Genomic DNA, 19,792 nt, shown 5'->3' on the forward strand with positions numbered 1-19,792 from the left:
AGGTTTTAGATAAGCAAACAGTGCAATGTCGCTGTTAACATGAGAGTAATTCAGATTGTGCTAATAAAGCAACTCGGGATGAATTTGTCCCCTGCACTCCCTGACAATCAGATTCCACCTTGGGAATGCTCTAGCTTTCTGTATCAAGCCTTGAGAGGAACTCTGTTAAACCAGATTAGCTCCACAGGGGATAAACCAACATGATGAAATAGAGGTCTGAAAACTCCTCTATTTCAATATGAAGAACTGTTGAGGGAAGAGGAGAATATTTACCTGGAGAAGATGTCACATTTTTATGATTCTCATCTTGTGGATGGTAGTTTCTTTAAAAGGTACTTTTTTTTTCATCTGGTTAAAAATGATGAGGGATGAGTGCCTTTTCTTTTAGTCAGAAAGCTTAATTTCCTCAACCAAAGTAATTGTGGCACATTTCCAACTAGATCAAAATGTCCAAAACTGGACTCCGACCTCCCTTGCTGCAGGACTTACCCACTCTCTGTATGCCAGCCCTCGCCAATATGCACGGGCAGCCTGGTCTGTCCAAGCCATTCACAGATCCTTAAATGCACTACTCTTCCAGCCCTCCTCGTTCTTCCCATTCTCCAGAACTTTCCCCACTGCCCTCCTGATCCCTTTTTCATGACTCACTCCTCTGACCTCCCAGGATAGCTGTCCTTTCCCTTCTGTGCTCCCATGAGACCCGTGGGTGCCTCCACTGCAAAGTATCACCGTATAATGGAGTGATCTGGTTAGATATCCACCTTCACCACTGACTGAGTTTCCTGCAGCCAGGAGCCTGCCAGTTCAGTTTCATCCCCAGTGTTTGGCACACAGTCTCATACTGAATAGATGCTCTGTTACAACCGGTGAATGAATTAAGCTCCTCTGCCTTCGCAAAAATCCCTTTTAACCATTTTCCCAGGGAACAGATGCCTCTGATTGCAGAATACCTTGGGCAAATACTGGAAAAGCACTACCTTTGTTAAACAGGTACAAGACTGTTTCTTTCTCCTACCCTGTACTCCTTGAACAAGAGTCCCTCCAATAGCATAGCCCCCGAAACCACTACAAATGTGTGTAAATCCCATCAGCTTAAAACACAAAACATAGCCAGGCGCTGTAACTCGCTCTATGAACTCTGCCATTGTTGGGTTGTTGGTTTAAAAAAAAAAAACCATTCCATCTGCCATAAATCTACATTCCCCCCAAATGAAATATAATACCCCCACTTTCCTCTAGCAGTCAGATAATCATCTCCTTGTTTTACGGGAAATGATTTAGAAGAGAAAAGAATTGGTCTGACAGTCTCATAAGTTTCAGAAAGTGCTTACCCTGACAGTCCCTTTCTTGCTTGTCCTATTTCTTCTCATCCCTATATATAAACACATATGCACACACACTCACATACACACGTACACACTCTTGCACACATGCATGCACACATTTGCACATGCCATTAATGGCCTATCTTAGACCTAAGTCTATTCTATCTCTAAATTGCTTCCTGCCTACTCTTTGTCTGATATTTTTCCAGCTCTCTATCGCTGACTCAAGTCCAGGAAAATAAAGAGGAGCTTCGATATTATGCAGCCATTCAACCCTGACAGGAGAAAACACTTGCCTGGTACTTTTACTATGTTTGGGGGGCAGGGGAACCCGCCATCTTACTCTGTTGTGACCCTGCCTTCAATGTCTCCCTCTGAGGCCACAGACACAGTTGCCCATCTGCCTCGCAGGCAGCACGGACATCTCTTTCTAACGAAGAGGCAGTCATTTCCTTAAACTCCCCCAAAATCATCCTTCAGCTGATGTTTAGCAGTGTTCACCTTGAGAAGGCAGGAGATAACACCATGTAGGTGAAAGGAACATAACAAAGGCCACCACTGCTCATCAGTTCCCCGAGATGGAAAAGCCCTCGGGGTACTCAAGAGAATGAGAAACTTTTTTTCTTTACCACTGATGTTTATTGATTTGTCCGGTTCATAGGGAGCATCCCTTAATGTTCTGCTTTCATGTTTCTGCTTTGTTGCGTGGGTGCAGAAAAGAATATTGCAAATTGATCTGTCTTCCCAGCCTTTGTTGGGAATGGACCCCTATTACTTTAGTTTCTCAGGCCTGTCATCACATGCTCACATTCCAGGGCATATATAATCAGCCTGGCTAAACACTGAGACCCGAGCTGATTAATTTCTAACATTCTCGCCTGAGTCCATTGATGGCACGCCTGTTTGATGATCTCTGCAATAGATGGCCACTTCTGATTGTTTGACCTTCGCCCTTCACCCCAGAGCAGTCTATTCTACTACCTGTTTAAGTTGACAGCACGTACACTGCGTCTACATCATGCCTGAAGAAAACCGTAAAGTCTTGGTGCTGTGAAAGCCTAGAAGAAGGGCTTTTAAGGGAAACCCATTTCCATTACCAGCTGAACAGCATTCGAGAACCAATCATATGTCCATTAAACAAAAAGAAAAGACATTATCCATAACCTACAATATTACGCCTGTACTTTAGAATCTAGCCACTCATTCTAATGTAGCTTCTGTGCTAATTATGATCAATGGATTTCCACAAGAACGTAAAACTAATCATAGCTTTTAATTTCTCATTTCACCATTTCCCAGAATTCTGTTATTTTAATTGCTTTATATTCCACTTACTTCTAATAGCTCAGAACAAAAGGGTCATCATCACCATCACGAATATATCTCTCTCTGTAGTTTGAGGCATGTTGGTCCATTTCTAATGTAACCCTAATATTAGGTGAAAAGGGTTTTAGTTTTAGTTTTTATTACAGAAGGGGAGCCTCTTTAACAATTTCAGAGACGTATTTCATTTATCTTAAAATACCTTTGGTTGTAAGATAGGTAGGGGTCTATTTATAGAGCCAAGTTCTCAAAAATGCACATAATTTACATCCTCACTCACTAAGAACCAAGTAGTTAGAGAGCTGATGCAGGTGCACTTGGCAGCCATTTTTTAAGGTCACACCAACTCTTATCCACTCCACAGGAAAATGGAAGGTTATGAGAACACCAAGGTCACCCAAGGATAAGTCACATATGCATTTAGTTTAATGAATCAAATACGTGTCCTGGATTGAGTGTGCATTGAATAGCAGACTGAAGTGAGAGAAGTCTTGAGTAGAAAGTAAATACGCTGAGCATTCCCCATACTATTAGGGGTCAGCATAGAGAGGTGGGCATATAATTATGTCTCCTTTTCAAAATGGCACAGAAAAGAGCATATTTTGTGTTAGTAGAATAACAATTTAAGAGCTTTAATGGACTGTTGAGACCACAGCCCACTCCCCACTTATCAAGGAGAAATAAAGACACAGTGGGAACAAACAAGATGGGTCCAGCCCTAGTACCTCCTGAAGCCAGCACAGTATTTTTGTCACTGCACCAGGCCACTACCCTTTCCCCGGCTCCCTGAGCCCCTTCTCTCTTACCCCAGATCTCTTCATGAATCGTTTCCCATATTTCAACATGGAAATATTAAATACTGCAAGTTCATAGTTGTTCGCTCAAGTCATCTCCATGACAGCCAATGTAAGGAGCTTATGGGTCAGTTCCTAAGGACTGGCCATCGTTGACACACAAATACATTTTCCTTTAGTTTGTGATCAATCTGATTAGTGAGATTCACTAATTATGTTAAAAGAAATGATGATTTCAAAGGGAAAAAAATGTTTAAACAGTTTGGTTGTTAGCTTTTATTCTGTCATGTGAAGTTACATGTGAGCTTTAACTTAATGTTACAATGTAAAGAGCCAAGCTCTAACATTATCTGTCACTTAGACGTTGCTCTTTAAAAATGAATGTACAAAAAAAATAAAAATAAAAAATAAAAAAATAAAAAATAAAAATAAAATTTAAAAAAATGAATGTACATGCATGCATACATATATATTTGAGTAAATTTCAAATATTGGTTTTCTTTTTGTATTTTTATGAAATATTTCAAACACACAGGAAAACACAAAAGAAAAATGGCACAGCTCCCATCCCCCAACTTGAACATTTATACTTTGTCATATTTGTTTCAGATTTTTTCATTTTATTTCAAAGTCATAAACAATAATAGATATACTTCAAACTACCTGTGTACCCATATCCAAATGCATTGCTTTATTGCCCTCCTCAGAGAAAACCAGTATCTTGGATTTGGTGTTTATCATTCTCAGAAGTTCTACTTATGAATATAACCATAAACAGTATATAATATCGTTTTACATGTTTTAAAATTTTATATAAAGGGTATCTAACCTGTGTATTAGCTTTAACCTGCTTTTTTAAAATCCATCTCTAAGTTTTGAAATTTATAATGAGATAAATGTAGCAATAGTTCATTTTAGTGATGTAGTCTGCATTTTATCATATGACTATATAACAATTGATTTATCCATTCCCCTCACAGTGTATATTTCGGTTGTTTCTGTTTCTTCACCACTACATGCAAGACTTTAATAAACATTCTTACATGCATGTTCTTGTACACGTTGGCAAGAGATTCCCTATAGTGTATTCTTAGCAATGGAAGCTCTGAGTCGTAAGGTACATAAATTTTCAGATTTACTAGATATCACACTCTCTCAACTGGTAACGCCAATTTTGAAAATTTACACTTACACCAGCAGTGTCTGAGAGTTCACGTGGTTACACACGCTTACAATGTCAGGCTTCTGGATTTCTGTCAATCTAATGGGTGCAAACTTATACCTCACTATTGTTTTAGTTTGCATTTTCCAAATAACCAGGGACATTGAGCATCTTTTTACACGCTTATTAGCCATACAGAATTCCTCTATTATTAATTCATTCCACTGTTCACTTGTCCACTGGTGTGTTAGTCTCACTGATTTATGTTCTAAAGGGTAATTTTTATATATTCTGAATAATATTAGTAAAAAATAATATTTTGGGGGTGCTCACTAAACGCAAGACGTAAAGCCCTAATTATTATTAGGGCTTTATGCATATTAACTCCTCATGACAACCCTACAACACTGTCAGGTAGGTAAGATTGTTATCCCTGTTTTTAAAAATGAAAAAATTGAGGTTAAAAAAGTTTAAATAACTTGCATAAGGTTACATACAGTTAGTAAGTGAAGCCAAGATTTAAACCCAGGAATCTGAAGCAGAGTGTCATGGCCTTCTCCCTCTCTATTTCAAAAGATGCAAATTCTTTTCAGCTTTATAAATTGTGAATATCTTCTTCCAATCTGCAGCTTAGCTTTTCAATTCATTCACTGTGTAATTGTTCAGAAATATACACACATGCAAATCAAATACACACACACACACACACACACACACACACACACACATATGCCTCTGTGTAGGTGTCCGTATATTTTTTACATACATTATACAGTATACGTCAAATTACCAAGTGTTTATGATTTGTGATCCTTGAGTCCAATATAAGTGATTTCCAAACCTCAAAGCCACAAAGATACGGTCAAATATTTGTTTAAATTTTCAGGATTTGTTTTTCATTTTTTTATATACATTATAAGATAAAGATTTAATTTTACTTTTTACAATATAGATAACCACTTGCCCTAGCACCATTATCTGAATATTTCCCCAGTGATTTGAAATACGACTTCTGTCAAATGTCAAGCATCCATATATGTGTTGGTCTGTTCTGGTTCTCCATTCTATCCCACTGATCTGTCTGTCCCTAAGCCAATAACACACCGTCTTATTATTATAGCTTATAATAATTCCTGATATCTGATAGGCCATGTCTCCCTACTTTAGTCTTCTTTTTAAATCGTCTTTGACAGATGTAAGATTTTATTCTTCCCTATAAATTTTAGGATCATACTGTCAAGTTCCATCAAAAATCCTGACAGAAGTTTTATTATAATAGCATTGAATTTATAGATTAACTTAGAATAAATTAAGATCTTTATGATATTCGATCTTCTCATCTCAGGACATGGTATAATGCTACATTTACTTGGATCTTTTATGTCCTAAATGTTTGGTAAAATTCTCTGTAAAAGTCATTTTTTGTTTATTCCTATATATTTATATTCATTCTTAATTCATTGTTGTTGCTTTTGTAACTGGGAGCTTCTTCCCATTATACTTTGTAATTGGTAGCACTGCTATATGATCTCTACAATACACGGCTTCTTCTGACAGTTTGACTTTTGCCCTTTACTCCAGAACTGTCTCTTCTAGTACCCATTTAAGTTTACAGCTTAATATTTTAGCTCTGTGAAAACTTAGGAAAGGATGGAATTTAGGAATATGACTGATTTTCTGTATTGATCTTTGATTCCACAATTTTAACTCTCAATTGTCTGCATATTGTCTTAAATTTTCAATGTAGGCAATCATGTTGCCTAGAAATAACAGTTTTACTTCTTCCTTTTTAGTTCTTTTTTTTTTTTCTTTTTCTACTGCATTGGTTATGACTCCACCACGATGTTAACAGAAGCCAGAAAGTTAACATCACTTCCCTGTTCCTAACTTTGATGGAGATATTTCTAAACTCTTACCATTAGATAATAGGTTTACTGTGAGTTGTTTAAAGATAGTCTTTACGAGGTTTAGGAGGATCTCCTCTTTCCCTAATTTTCTTAAGATTCTTATCATAAATGAATATTGAACTAACTTAATAATTCTGTATCTATGGAGCAGATGAAATGGCTCCTTTTTTTATCTGATAATCGAATATTACATTAATAGATTTCCTAATGATTATTATCATACCAAAGACAAACCTTACTTAGTCTTAATGCATTACTTCTTAAAGATTCTGTTAAACTCAATTTGGGAGGAAAAAATGCTTCTATATTCTATGATTTTATTTTCTCGTTATGTCCTTGTCCATTTTTTACTAGCAATGAGTTCCAAATGGATTCAGTAGCATTCTCTATTTTATTAACTTCTGAAATAGCCATATAAGGTAAATGGATATTTATAAATGTGACATGTACTTTTCTTGTTCTTCATGTATGCTGTTACTGCCACTAAAATTGCCTCTTTGTGCTGTGGAGAAAAAGAAACCCTTATACATTGTTGGTGGGGATGCCGATTGGTGCAGCCGCTATGGAAGGCAGTGTGGAGGTTCCTCAAAAAATTACGAATAGAATTACCATATGACCCACCAATCCCTCTCCTGGGTATCTACCCAAAAAATCTGAAAACATTTATCCATCAAGATATATGTACTCCAATGTTCACTGCAGCTTTATTTATGGTGGCCAAGACATGGAAACAACCAAAGTGTCCTTCGATAGATGATTGGATAAAGAAGTTGTGGTATACATACATAATGGAATACTATTCTGCCATAAGATGAAATATTGCCATTTGCAATAACATGGATGGATCTTGAGATTATTATGCTAAGTGAAATAAGTCAGACAGAAAAAATCAAGAGCCGTATCACTTCACTCATAGATGTGGGATATAAAACTGAAGGCAACAAAGGAACAAGACAAACAAATAAAGAAACAAAAACTCATAGACATAGACAACAGTTTAGTGGTTACCAGAGGGTAACAGGGGAGGGGGGTGGTAGAAAATGGCAAAGGGGGTCAAATATATAATGGAAGGACAACTGACTCTGGGTGGTGAACACAAAATGCAATACATAGATAATGTGTTATAGACTTGTACACTTGAAAACTATGTAGTTTTGTTGACCATTGTCACGCCAATAAATTTTAACTTATAAAAATTTCCTCTTTGAAACATGAGTTTTTAAGAGAGAATTTCATTGTTGCTATTTTTCCTATAAGATTTCTAATTTAATTCCGTTGAGATGGGAGAACATGATCTTCTGATATCAACTCCTTGAAATTTGTTGAGTTCCTTAAAAATCTAGAATGCAGTTAATTTTACAAATGCTTGATGTGTACCTCAAAACATTTGAAGGGCATAAATTTGTGATTCTAATTTTCCATATTCAATAGATAAATGTGTGATAAAATGTGTAGACATCTACAATTGTATATTTATTAAATTTCTCATATATTTCTGTTAGCTTTTGCTTCATATGTTATGAAACTGTATTGTTAGGTAATACAAATTTATGATTCTGATGACTTCTTGGTGGATTTTTCTTTCGGTTATTATGCAATGTCCATGATTACATCCATCAGTGCTTTTTTTCTTAAATTCTACTTTGTTATTAATATTGCTACACAAGACTTCATTTGGTTAGTATTTTTTCTAGTACATACTTTTTTCCCATCTCTCTACTTTCAACATTTCTGTATGGCTTTACTATAAGTTTCCTACATATGAATATTGGTTTTGTTTCATTTGGTTTTATTCCAAGCTCATGTGTAACTACAACTATTGAACAATCCCCATATTTTTATCCAGTGTTCTACTTTGACTTGTTTTAAATATACACACACACAAATGAAGATTTTATTTTAGTCAATAGTTAAGTAAATTTACCAATTTTTTTATCAATTTCTGTATTAATCAATGTTTCTTTCTACCTATGTCTTTCCTCTGATGCATTTTTTGTCTTGCTAAACGACAACCTTTAATATTTTATAAGTATAACATTTTCTCAGCCTTGGTACATGTAAAATGTCCTTGTTTTGTTTTCACTTCGAATGACATTTTAGCTGTATATAAAATTATAGATAGACAGATATTTTCCCAGAGCACTTTGAATATAGTAAGTGTCTTCTGGCACCTAATTTTCCTAATAATAAATGTTCCTTTAGTCTAATTATTCTTCTTCTAAATTTAATATTTCTTCTCTTTCTCGCAGTGTCTAAAATTTTCTTTAAATCCTTGATGTTCTACTAAAGATGTCACTAAATGTGTGTTTATATTTATTTATGTAGCTCAGTTCTTAGAGTACTTTTTAATCTGAGTACTCCTGTCTTTGCTCAATACTGAAAATTATCAGCTATTATCTCTTCAACTGTTGCTCTTCCATCATTTCTTCCATTCTTTTTTTTCTGGAAATCTGATTCGATGTATGTTAAACTTCTCAATCCATCCTTCATGTCTTCTCTGCTTTGTTTTATTTAACATTCTTAATTTTTTATTTCTCTTTGCTATATTCTGGATAACCACCTCTGTATTGACTTCCAATAAACTAATTCTCCCATCATCTGTCTTACCTAGAGTTTATCTCACCTACTGAGCATCTTATTCTGATGGTCATATTTTCATTTCCAAGATTTACTTCTAATTTTGGAATTGATTCTTTTTTGCATACAATCTTTCTGGTTTTATTTCTGCCTATTCTTCTTATACGATATCTTACTCCTATAGCCACAGTCCTGAAGCTCACCACGAAAATAGTTTGAGGTTCCTGCTCCTCAGTGATTTAGGGGCACCACAACACAAACATCAGCCAAAAAGTTTGATGTAGTTCAGGATCTCAAGATTCCAAGTCTCCTATCTTTCCTAGGTATGTAGATCCTTTTAAGCTTTATTCCTAGCAGCAGTAAGCTTGGATCCAACCCTCTTCCCCCGGCCTCCATCCTTACACTGATCACTTTTAGTCTAGCTTTCGGCCAAACTCTCGTCCACCCCTAACTGTTTCTCAGCCTAAAGCCCAGTAGGTATGGATTTCATCCAACTCTGTAAACCATCTTAGGTAGGTCTTCTCTCTCTGATCTACAAGACTGTTTATCTTGTTTTTGAAATTAGCTATGTCTTTTGGGTTTTATAGTTTACATATATGGTTACGAGGATGGGTCAAAGCATGAACTTATTCTGCCATCTTGGCCTGTGGTCCCAGCTTCACCCTTATAACCCACTACAAAGTACGCAACATGAGCGTAGGGCCCTAACTGGCTGATTCACTACTATATCCCTCATAGTACGTGCTCAAAAAAGATGCAAAAAGTAAATGAATACAAATCATTTTCCTAGAAATACAGCAAGGCCTTCAGACATTGTGTTGCGGTTTTCTTTCTGCTTATGGTAAATGGTCCATGGATTATTGAAAAGGGCCAACACATTTCTCCTGTTGACTTTCCATATGGCAAAAGGTAGTGATGTCCAGGTACATGCAGTATTGTTTCAGAAGATTAAAATGCCCATCTTCTGAGTGGTTTTCTAAGATAGTCGTTCTTCCTTGTAAACTATACTACTTAAAAAAAAAAAAGAATGCTTCTAATGAAAAACATTTCCTCTAAAAGTAGAGAGGGTCAGGTGACAGTGAGATATTTTCACTAGAATAATATAAAAAGGGACATGTCTGACTTTAATTAATCAAGAAATCAAATGAAAAACCTTTTCCTACTATCTCACAACAATATCAGGGACTAAATGCAGAGAGAATGCTAAGCGAACACAATTCCTCTAGCTGAAATAACATTTTTCATACCACGGACCAAAGGACAAGGGGACAAAGAAAATGTCCTTGTTGATTAATTACCTTTGGAACCAGGCCCAGCATGAGGAAAGAGTATAGTCTAGTGATAAAGCTATAGGTCTACTCTTGATATCCTCTGCCCTCCTAAGAAACAATTCTCTGGTTTTCTGAGAGACAAATGCACTTAGGTCATTTAAACCATGCTTACCCATAAAAAGGAGAGATTTCCATACATTTTCAAAATGAATTCACAACCTCCCAACTGACAACCATTTCATTTCTATACATATTGAGCACCTACTGTATGCCACATACTCTGATAGTTTCAGATTGTTAGGGAAAGAAATCCATTAAGGGGAAAAAGCTATACTCAGACAAACCCTTCCACATAGGCTGTAGCTTAATAAGTGCTTCAGGCCAGTAAAGGAAGAGCAGATCTGTCGGTGCAAACGTATGTGGAGAACTTCACGAAGAGGCTTGAAATTCAAAAGGCCTTAAAGGTGGGTAGGATTCCTGTGGGAGACACTTACATCTCTGGGCCTGGATTTCCTTATCTGTCCAGGGAGGGGTTTGGGTTAAATAATTGTACTCAGGGTCTTGCCGGTTGGAAAATTAACTGGTTCTCTTCTTTCCTCTTCACAACAACTGATACTCCTTCACTGGTCATTGCTAACGTTGCATACAACCTCTACCGTCTAGAAACGCCTTTAGAACAGAGTGAGAAACTTCAGAGACATTTGCCTCCAGGCGAAGAGAAACTTCTCTCCTCCTTCTAAAGGCTGAGAGAAAAGCAGGGTTAATCAGAGAACCCAGGGGGCCAGTGAGGGAAAGGAAGCCAGCACAGAGCAGAGCCGCAGCACACTTTCAAATGTGTATGTTGGTCACTTGCTTCAAATCTCTGGCTCTGATATGGCTGCATGGAAGATGCCATCTGAAGAAAAATGGCATTCAGGATTGACAACTGAGTTAATACACAAGCTTGATTATATGCAAATTATCACTTTCTGCTGACTTAATTGTGATCTGATGTAACATGTATAATTAACACACGTATTTAAAATAAATGTATATTTAATTGATATGCATATTTATAAAATGAATATTTACATTTATACGTTGTCTTTTTTTAATTGGGGGTGAGTTTCTTTCTCACAGAAGTGAGAGGTTATCGGATCCTATCATGAACCAAGACAGAAAACAGGAACAAAGGATTAAGAACTCGCCATCAATATGTGTTAGAGACAGCAATGACCTGGCCATCACAAAGCCTGATTCTAGACCTGGCCCTGCCATGCTCTGTGACTCATCTCTGAGCCTGGTTCTACATCTGTGAAAGGAAAGACTGTACAGAAAATTTCTAAGTCCCCTTCTAACTCTGTAATTCTATTATAAAAATCACAGAACCACTGTCAAAATGACTGGACTCCGACCACTGATGGCCCACATCCTCTCTTGTGGCAATTAATGTGCCTAAAAATGTATTCGAAAGGTTCCGGAAGGATTCTGGAGGCTGAGGTGCCCCATGCAAGCCCTCAACACTCAGAGAACAGTAGTCCTGAGAATAGACTATATAAACAAGCATCTGTGGAACAAGAAGGACGTGGAGAATTCATCAACAGAGGGCAGGACCCTCAGCAAGTGGGCCCTAGCCCTGCTCCATTTTGAAGGGAAGAGAAAAGAAGGAATTGGATGAGGCACAGGCATTATCCTAGAGACACTATCTAAGTAGATGAGAACTTTGGTGAGTGGCTCTATGAAGAACAACTTTAAAAACAGTGGGCAAATGTATAACCTCATGGCCTTTGGCAGATAAAACTGTGTGTTACATGCCACTGAGGCAGTTCCAACTCCTGGTGACCCAATGAAGAAGCGATGTCTACAAGGTCCTGTGTCCTCAACAGACAAAACTGCACAGAACAAAATGAACTTCACTTTCATCATTAAGAAAATTATTTCTCAGACTTTCCCAAGAAAAGTGACTTGTCATAAAATATTGTAGGCCCAAATAACTTGGAAGCTAGCACTCCCCGAAAAGCTCTCAGGATGCTATGGTTCGGGACATTGATGGCAGCACGCTATAGGAAAAGACTAGGTGTGCCTCTGCTCCACTCCCAACCAGGTCGTGATCTTGAGTAAGTTGCCTTTTTCCTCTCTGACCTGTCTTCCCTCCTGCAACTACTTTCCTTTTTGGAAAATGTAACTTGTCTCTCATCAAGCACATGAATCATAAAACTGTCCCAGGTTCAATCCTAGAATACCAAACATGAATAAAACATAGTATCCGAGGAGATTATAATCCACTGAAGGAAACAGTGGAACTATACAACTAACTATAATGCAAAGAAAAGAGCTACTTTTGCAGTATGGACGGTGTTTAGGGGGAGAGAGGAAGAAATAAATTAATGGGGAAGGGCTATTTAGAAAGCTGGGGCTTGAAGAGTGAGCAACTTTTCAAAAAAGGTAGAGGGGAAATTTGTCAAGATGGTACAAGTAATAGTCATTTTTGTTTGTCTTCTAGACCCCCCTGTCCATGATGCTTCTACAACTGACTGAATAGCAGGCAACTTCCCTCTGCTCCTGGGTCAAATAAATCTAGAAAATGAACTGCTGAGGCCTCTAACCCAGCCCCTCTCTGTACACTGCACTATTGTCTGAAGGTATTTGATCCTTGGCCCAGCCCTTTCCTTGCTTGCTGAAATGCATCGGACTCATTAGGTACAGAGAGACTTTTTTCATGACAAATGCCCACACACAATGAGAGTTCCATTTTAGCCACAAAGCCAGGCCACTGTCTGTTAAGGCAACGAGGGTTTCAAATCAAAAGAACCTTAATTACAAAGTTTGTTGATCAGGTGAAATCTGCATGTTCCTAATTGGCATGACCTCCAGAAAAGAACTGCATACCAGCTCATATATGTGTACACACAACATTTTACTGTATGTTTTGACACATGCACTTCATCTGGGTAATAGTGCCTTTTGCAAGCAGATGAGGGAAAAAGAGACGTTCAAAGGTAGACTCCTATTGTTCCACCAAACAACTTAAAACTGATCGAACTCAGAGGAGAGGAAAACAAAGCCAGGTCTCTGAGGCTTTCCATCTACCCGTTCAGAAAATCATTGGCATCCCGGGCAATACTTAGAAAAGTATTAAAATTTGAGCAACATTGGTTTACTTGTTTATATGCATCCCCATAGAATCCCCCGCCACGTCTACAGAAGCTTCAAAGGCTCCACAACGAACCCGTCAGGATGTGGAGACAGGAAGAGAAAAAGACACTGTCGAGCGTTTGGAGACTCAGCCTGGGCATGCAGGCTCTCAGGCATCTGGTGATATCAGCCTGACACCGCGCCCACAATTTCAGACTGTTTAATTAATTCTGATAATACCACATCGCAGGTGCTGCAAGGAAGTATGTTAATTTAAGACCACATCTTACCAATTCCCACAGGTTTCATTCAAACGTAATAAATGAAATAATCTCCACTGTGAGTGCCTTGCTTACCTAATTAGGCATAGGGCGACGAAGGAGTCACACTTGGGGTACATCAGTGCCACTGGTCACCTTAAAAGCGTAACTGTGACCTGCCTACGGGCTCCTTCCCCAGGCTTCTATCATACACAGATCAAAGTCAAGAAAACAAGGGACCATATTGCCCTTTTCCTACCAGCAACTCTGTATTTTTTCTTCTCTCAAACAACTTTTTTATCTTTTTAAATGCCTCGACAAGGCTGAATCCTATGAAATCTTACCATGTTTAAACTAAACTAAACTTAGTTTTAATCACATATTTAATTTAATAATTACCATAAGATTCAGATTGTTTTTAATCATTATGTCCAACCAATGCGTTCTTTCCACACTGATGAGGCATTGAAGGGAACTAATTTTATCTGAGCCAGTGTGCTAGAAGCAACATAAATGCCATTATGTCTCCCCCATCTCCTCACTTACCGCCCCCCCAACACACACACACTCTCAGAAACGCGCCTTCTGTTGTGGGATGGGTACGAAGCCGCCTAGAATGCTCTCACCTCCACCCCCGCATAGCCCACCCCTCGCTTCCTTCATGTCCATACTCACGCATTATCAGATGCGTTACTCAGATGCTTATCTCATCAGTAAGGTCCCTCCTGACCCTCCAAGTAAAAGAGCAACCCCATCCCCACAACTGTACGCCGACCTCCCTACACAAAATGAAGATCTGGCAACTGCGAGGCACCTGGCTGATGTGAAGAGCGTGGACCAAGGGATATTAGCACCAGCTGCTCATTAGATTCACCTGGGAGCTTGGAAGTCACTGCCCAGCTGCCCTCCCGCTCCCCCATCCTAATTCACTCGGTCTGGCGTGGGCTCCAGACATCAGTATGTGTTAAATCTCCCCCAAGTAAGAGTTGAGAACCTCTGATTCACAGTCAGAAGGACTCAGTCAGTCATTTAATGGAGATGGTCTATTTTGAGCATCTACATCATCAAATAATGATTCTCTAATCATAAGTGGATTAAGGCAAAGGCTATTTTCACTTCTTTGTTCTACAGAGACCCCAATGTCAGACCCCCACCCCACCCTCACCCCAAGGTGGAAATAATTTATCTTAATTCCCGGTTCCTAGGCTGGCTTCCCAGTGGTCAGTGACAAAAAGTGACATCTGACCAATGAGTATTTTCCTTTGCCCTGATGTTAAAACTCACTAGATTGAATAAACTAAGACAAGATATAAAAATATGGCCCCCAGCCCTCAGCAGCCTTGTCGTGGAGGGGAAATACAGCAAAGGAGAAGTTGCCCTGAAGACTTTCTGGGCAACTTCCGGTTTCTGAAGTGCCACTTTCTCTCAACTGCTAAGACATGGCTCTCTCCCCTTTGGCTCAAACACTGATTCTCCCTACTTCTTCCCCCAGCACACCTGAAGTGGGCTTTGACAGAAAGTCAGCCTTTCACAGGGGTAGGGCCCCAAACAGTGGTCTTTCCACTGCGGAGAGGATCTGCAGAGGGGCCGCCTCAGGCAGTGTCCCTCCCTAGAGAGCTGTGTCCTCCTGGCGGGTGTTGAACTGGCCTCAGCACGGCCCCTGTGCACACTGTTCACGGGAGCATCGCCCAGGACTGGTCCAGCTCTCAAGTTTCTACATTCAGTTTGCTTCTCCCATTTTCCATTCTCCGAGCTTGGCTTTGAACAAAAGTTGAACAAATCTCTAAACCTCAGAGGGGAAACCCAGAAAACACTGCCAGGTTTTTCTAACCCCTGCTTGAAATAATCAAACCCCCAGCGTATGCCTGAACTCAGCCAATGCTGGCTCAGCCGCCAGCCCCAGCCTTGCTAAAAAATTCATAAACCACAGAACAGCTGGGCCACAGTCTGCTCTCAGAGAAAAGCATCCACTATCAGGTTTCATCTAGGCACTACTGAAGAGCTGAGTATTTATTCCTGACAGAGACTTGAAAGAGGAAATCTTACTGGCTGTCTGCTCAGAGTCACATGAGGACAGATGTGATGGAAATCCCATGCATATTCCAACTAGATAAAAGATATTATTCATTCCTAAAATGTCTTCAGAGACTCCACTAATGGAGAAATTCCAAGTGGCAGAAATAACCCAAAAAATTCCCCTAATATCTACATACAACTGCATTAGGATGAATCAGGGGAAGGAATGCTTCAGATTGAGGCCCTCCCTAAAATTATGTTTCTTTCCTTTTCATCACAAAAGGTACGAACTGGCTGAGGGAAGTGACAGGGGAAAGAGACGCCCCCTGGAAAACATATGGGACCAGTTAAACACTTCTTTTCCCTAACAGGAGAGATTTCATTAGGAAGTTACCATATTCTGACAATTTCTATGGAGACTTGTCATCCCATGAATTTCCTCCATCGCGACAGGCTGTGGTAAGTGCAAAAGATATCTTGCTATCATGCCATCAATATTCTATGCAGGGTAATATGCAGCTTAAATAGGCCATTTTGAAAAATTTATTTAAACTTCATCCTTTCTCCAAAGAGTTTGTATCAGCAAGAAGTTGGAGAAGTCAAACCCCTGAAATCGTATGCCCAATCCAATGGGGAGCCCAAATCAAGATGCTCACATTCAAGAAAATGATTTTTCTGATACAAGGGGTTTTTTTGGGGAGGGGGTGAATAATGAAAGTGAGTTTTCTTGAACTCACACCAATCACAACTCTCTGTTAACTAGCACAACTATACATTTGTAGAGCAGTAATAATTACTGCTCATAAGTCCCATAAGACTCTTCACAGTCCTAAGAATAAGATAATGTTCTGTGCTTCTGATTATGTCCTCAGACTTTGAAAACAAATTATTTAGCAATAATATAAAATGTGATCCTAAGTTAATTGCCTTTAATTCCATTTTCTTTATATGCTAAATAGTGTGTCCAACTAACAAATATCAAATGGCTGAATGGCTGGCTGGATAGATGGATGGAATGTAAGGAAGGCAGGAAAGAAGACAGGGAGGGAGTGGGGGTCACTACAGCCTAGAAATACACTCCCTGCCTTACATAAACTGGCGCAGGGGAAAACTGGTTAATTCATGGATCAGAGGTTCCATTCCCCATTTTTCATATTGCTAGTAATCCATGTGAATTTGTTGTTTATTTTCACAACCTACAGAACAGCTCTAATAGAAAAACAAAAAGTGAAGCAAGCAGGATACAAGATTTAAATTAGACCAGCCCCAGTCTGAATGCCATCGATGGTGCTTTGCATTTTCTATCAGATTTTCATGTTTGAAAACATCTTCAGGAACACTACTTTGGATCCTTACAACAGCTCTGTGAGAGACGCAGCAGGAAAATCACTGCCATTTTTAGATGAGGCAGCAGAAGCCAGGAGAAGTAAAATGCCTCACTCACAAAACATGGCTAGTTTGACAGGGGATCAAAATTAGACCCAAGAATATTTTCATCCCAGAGTCTTCTCCATCCTGAGGAAGTTCTCATATTAATTAGAAAGTATGCCCTCTGGCCAGGAATAAAAATAGTGATTGCACACCAGCTGAGAAGTCTACAGAACCTTAGGCACATTTAAGCTGACCAATTTCCCAGAATTACGATACTATCGCTACCTTGCTCATCCCTCCCCACGGCCACTGTTCTTGCTCTTGCCGTTCTGCTTCCCTCTTCCCACATCCTTCACCACCTTCCCAAATTCTTTCATGAAGTGTTAGTCCAGTCACTTCTTTCTCCTTCAAGTTTTTACATGTGTACCTCTCATGGCACTTGTCACACGTAACGGTTACCTCTCTCACCTCGCTGTCTTGAATTTTACTTGATACCTGGAATTGCCTTTTATGTAATTATGGGTATGCCCACAAATACGCTTCACTTCCTTAAGCACAGGGAGGATGTGGAGTGGACATCTGTTGTTTCCAGCACACAACCGATTGCTTTCATCTTCACCAGCATCCCCGTCCCCTGATCCTGGTGTTTGCTTTGTTGGGAATCACCCCTCTCCACTCTCGGTCTCTATGACTTGGGGGTAGTCAAATCCTCCATTCTGACCAGGGATGGATACATGATCCAATGAACCCCATGCAGCTTCATTCTGAGATTGTTGATGACAGAGGCAAGGAGAAGCTCAATTTCTGCTGAGATTGCCAACAGGGAAGATGATGGAGCTTATAGGAGCCCAAGTTCAAATCCATCCTGGAGAAAGAACCAAGGGATGCTCAGTTCCAGGTCCTGACAACATTTGAGTCGCTGCATCCCACTAGACCTAAGCCCCGGACTTTTGGGTGTACATGAACTATGTGTTTCCTTGCTTTGTTTAAGTCAGTGGGAATCGGGTTCAGTTAGGGGCTCCTTATTTCTTTGTGGGAGAGGCTTTGGTGGGCACTCTCTTTCCTAAAAGAAACTACGGAACTTTCTGGGAACTGAGTATTGAAAGCAATCTTGTTTATTGCAGATCAATAAAAATAGCAAGATTTTTAAGATGCTTTTCCTTACACAAAGTAATCCACATAACACTACACTACCCAAAGCAAAGGGAAAAAAATAATAATTATATAAAATTATGTTAATATGTTAAACATGAAAATCATTATCATACCATTCTTCATTATTAAATGCACATTATTCTCACATTTTAACACCCCCAAAATCAGAATGATCACAAAATCAATGGGATCATATAATCTCTGGGCTTGAAGTGAAGTTGAATTCTTCCTCAGAGGATTGGCATTTGTTACTGCCAGTCCGAGTTTTCTGAGCCTACTTGAAATTAATTTCTACACCACTGGTACTCCTAAGAACTGTGTGAGTACCAGCTTGTGGCTCAAATTCTCAGAGTTCTGGGGTTTCTCCTCTCCATAGAGGCCCAGGGTTGAGACATGTATGTTTCCTTACTGGCTCTTCCAGAGAATTTTCCTTTACCCTTACACTGAGTAACTCTTCGATATCCTGCCTTTATGTAGAGATCTCCTATTAGACTTCCTATCTTGGACACGTTCTCATTATGCCAGTGGTACATAAAATAATAGTACTTTTTACAATAGATGGTATCTTGATTTTCACAAATTATGATGTTTTTAATATTAACATTGGCTTGGGAAAGCAATGGTGATAATGAAATCAGAAGAGGGAGAAGTCCCTTGAATTACCTCCTTTTGCTTCCACTGGATGTCTGTCTCTCACTGGGAACCAAAGAGTCTGGACAAATGGAGACTTGTAAATATTTACCTTTCTAAACCTTAGTTAAGTCCAGAATAAGGCCAGGAACATAATAGCTGCTCAATAAATAACCATTTAGTCTCTGAATTAACTAATTTAATGACTTATTGGAATTTTATGGACCTAAATGGAACTACAGAAGCAGAGGGAAATGCACCAGTACAGCCCTGAATGGCTTCTAAACGTGAACTCAAGATGCGGTCCCTATTAAAAGGGGCTCCCCTCTCTGAAAAACCCAATTAAATAGCCCTCTATATTGTATCGCACAACAAGGGAGGTTGTGGGAGGTTGAGTACCCACATGTCTGGAGGCACTAGATGTTGCAATTAAAATGGTTTTCTGCTTCTGCATTTGAACTTTACTAGATACTCGGGTGGTTTTCTAAGTACCCACTTTGGTAACAGTGGTTCAACTACCAAATGAGATTTATTTGCATTTAATTGAGCTTCTAGAAATGCCACAAAGTTACTCTCCAGTATTATAGAAAATGATTCCAGAGAAGGTTGAACAAGATGCAACCTTTCACCCTCTAACTCTATTACCGCTGGGGTGAAACCTTTGTTAAATCCAGATTTATAACCCTTCTCAGTACATATTGCCTAGTGGTTCTGCGAGCACGAAGCCTGCATTTGTTGCCAAAGAGAAAACATTTGCTCAGTGAATTCTCTTGGTCTTTATCTCCTTTCTCTTGAGGATTGTTAGAAAATAGAGCATTGACTCCCGATCTCTTTCTTTCTCTCTCTTTCCCCTCAGAGCCTCTTGCCATATAACAAGATTGTTAAAG

This window comes from Rhinolophus sinicus, chromosome 2 (genome assembly GCF_057876585.1).
Source record: "Rhinolophus sinicus isolate RSI-liver-muscle chromosome 2, RSI-T2T, whole genome shotgun sequence".
NCBI lineage: Eukaryota > Metazoa > Chordata > Mammalia > Chiroptera > Rhinolophidae > Rhinolophus > Rhinolophus sinicus.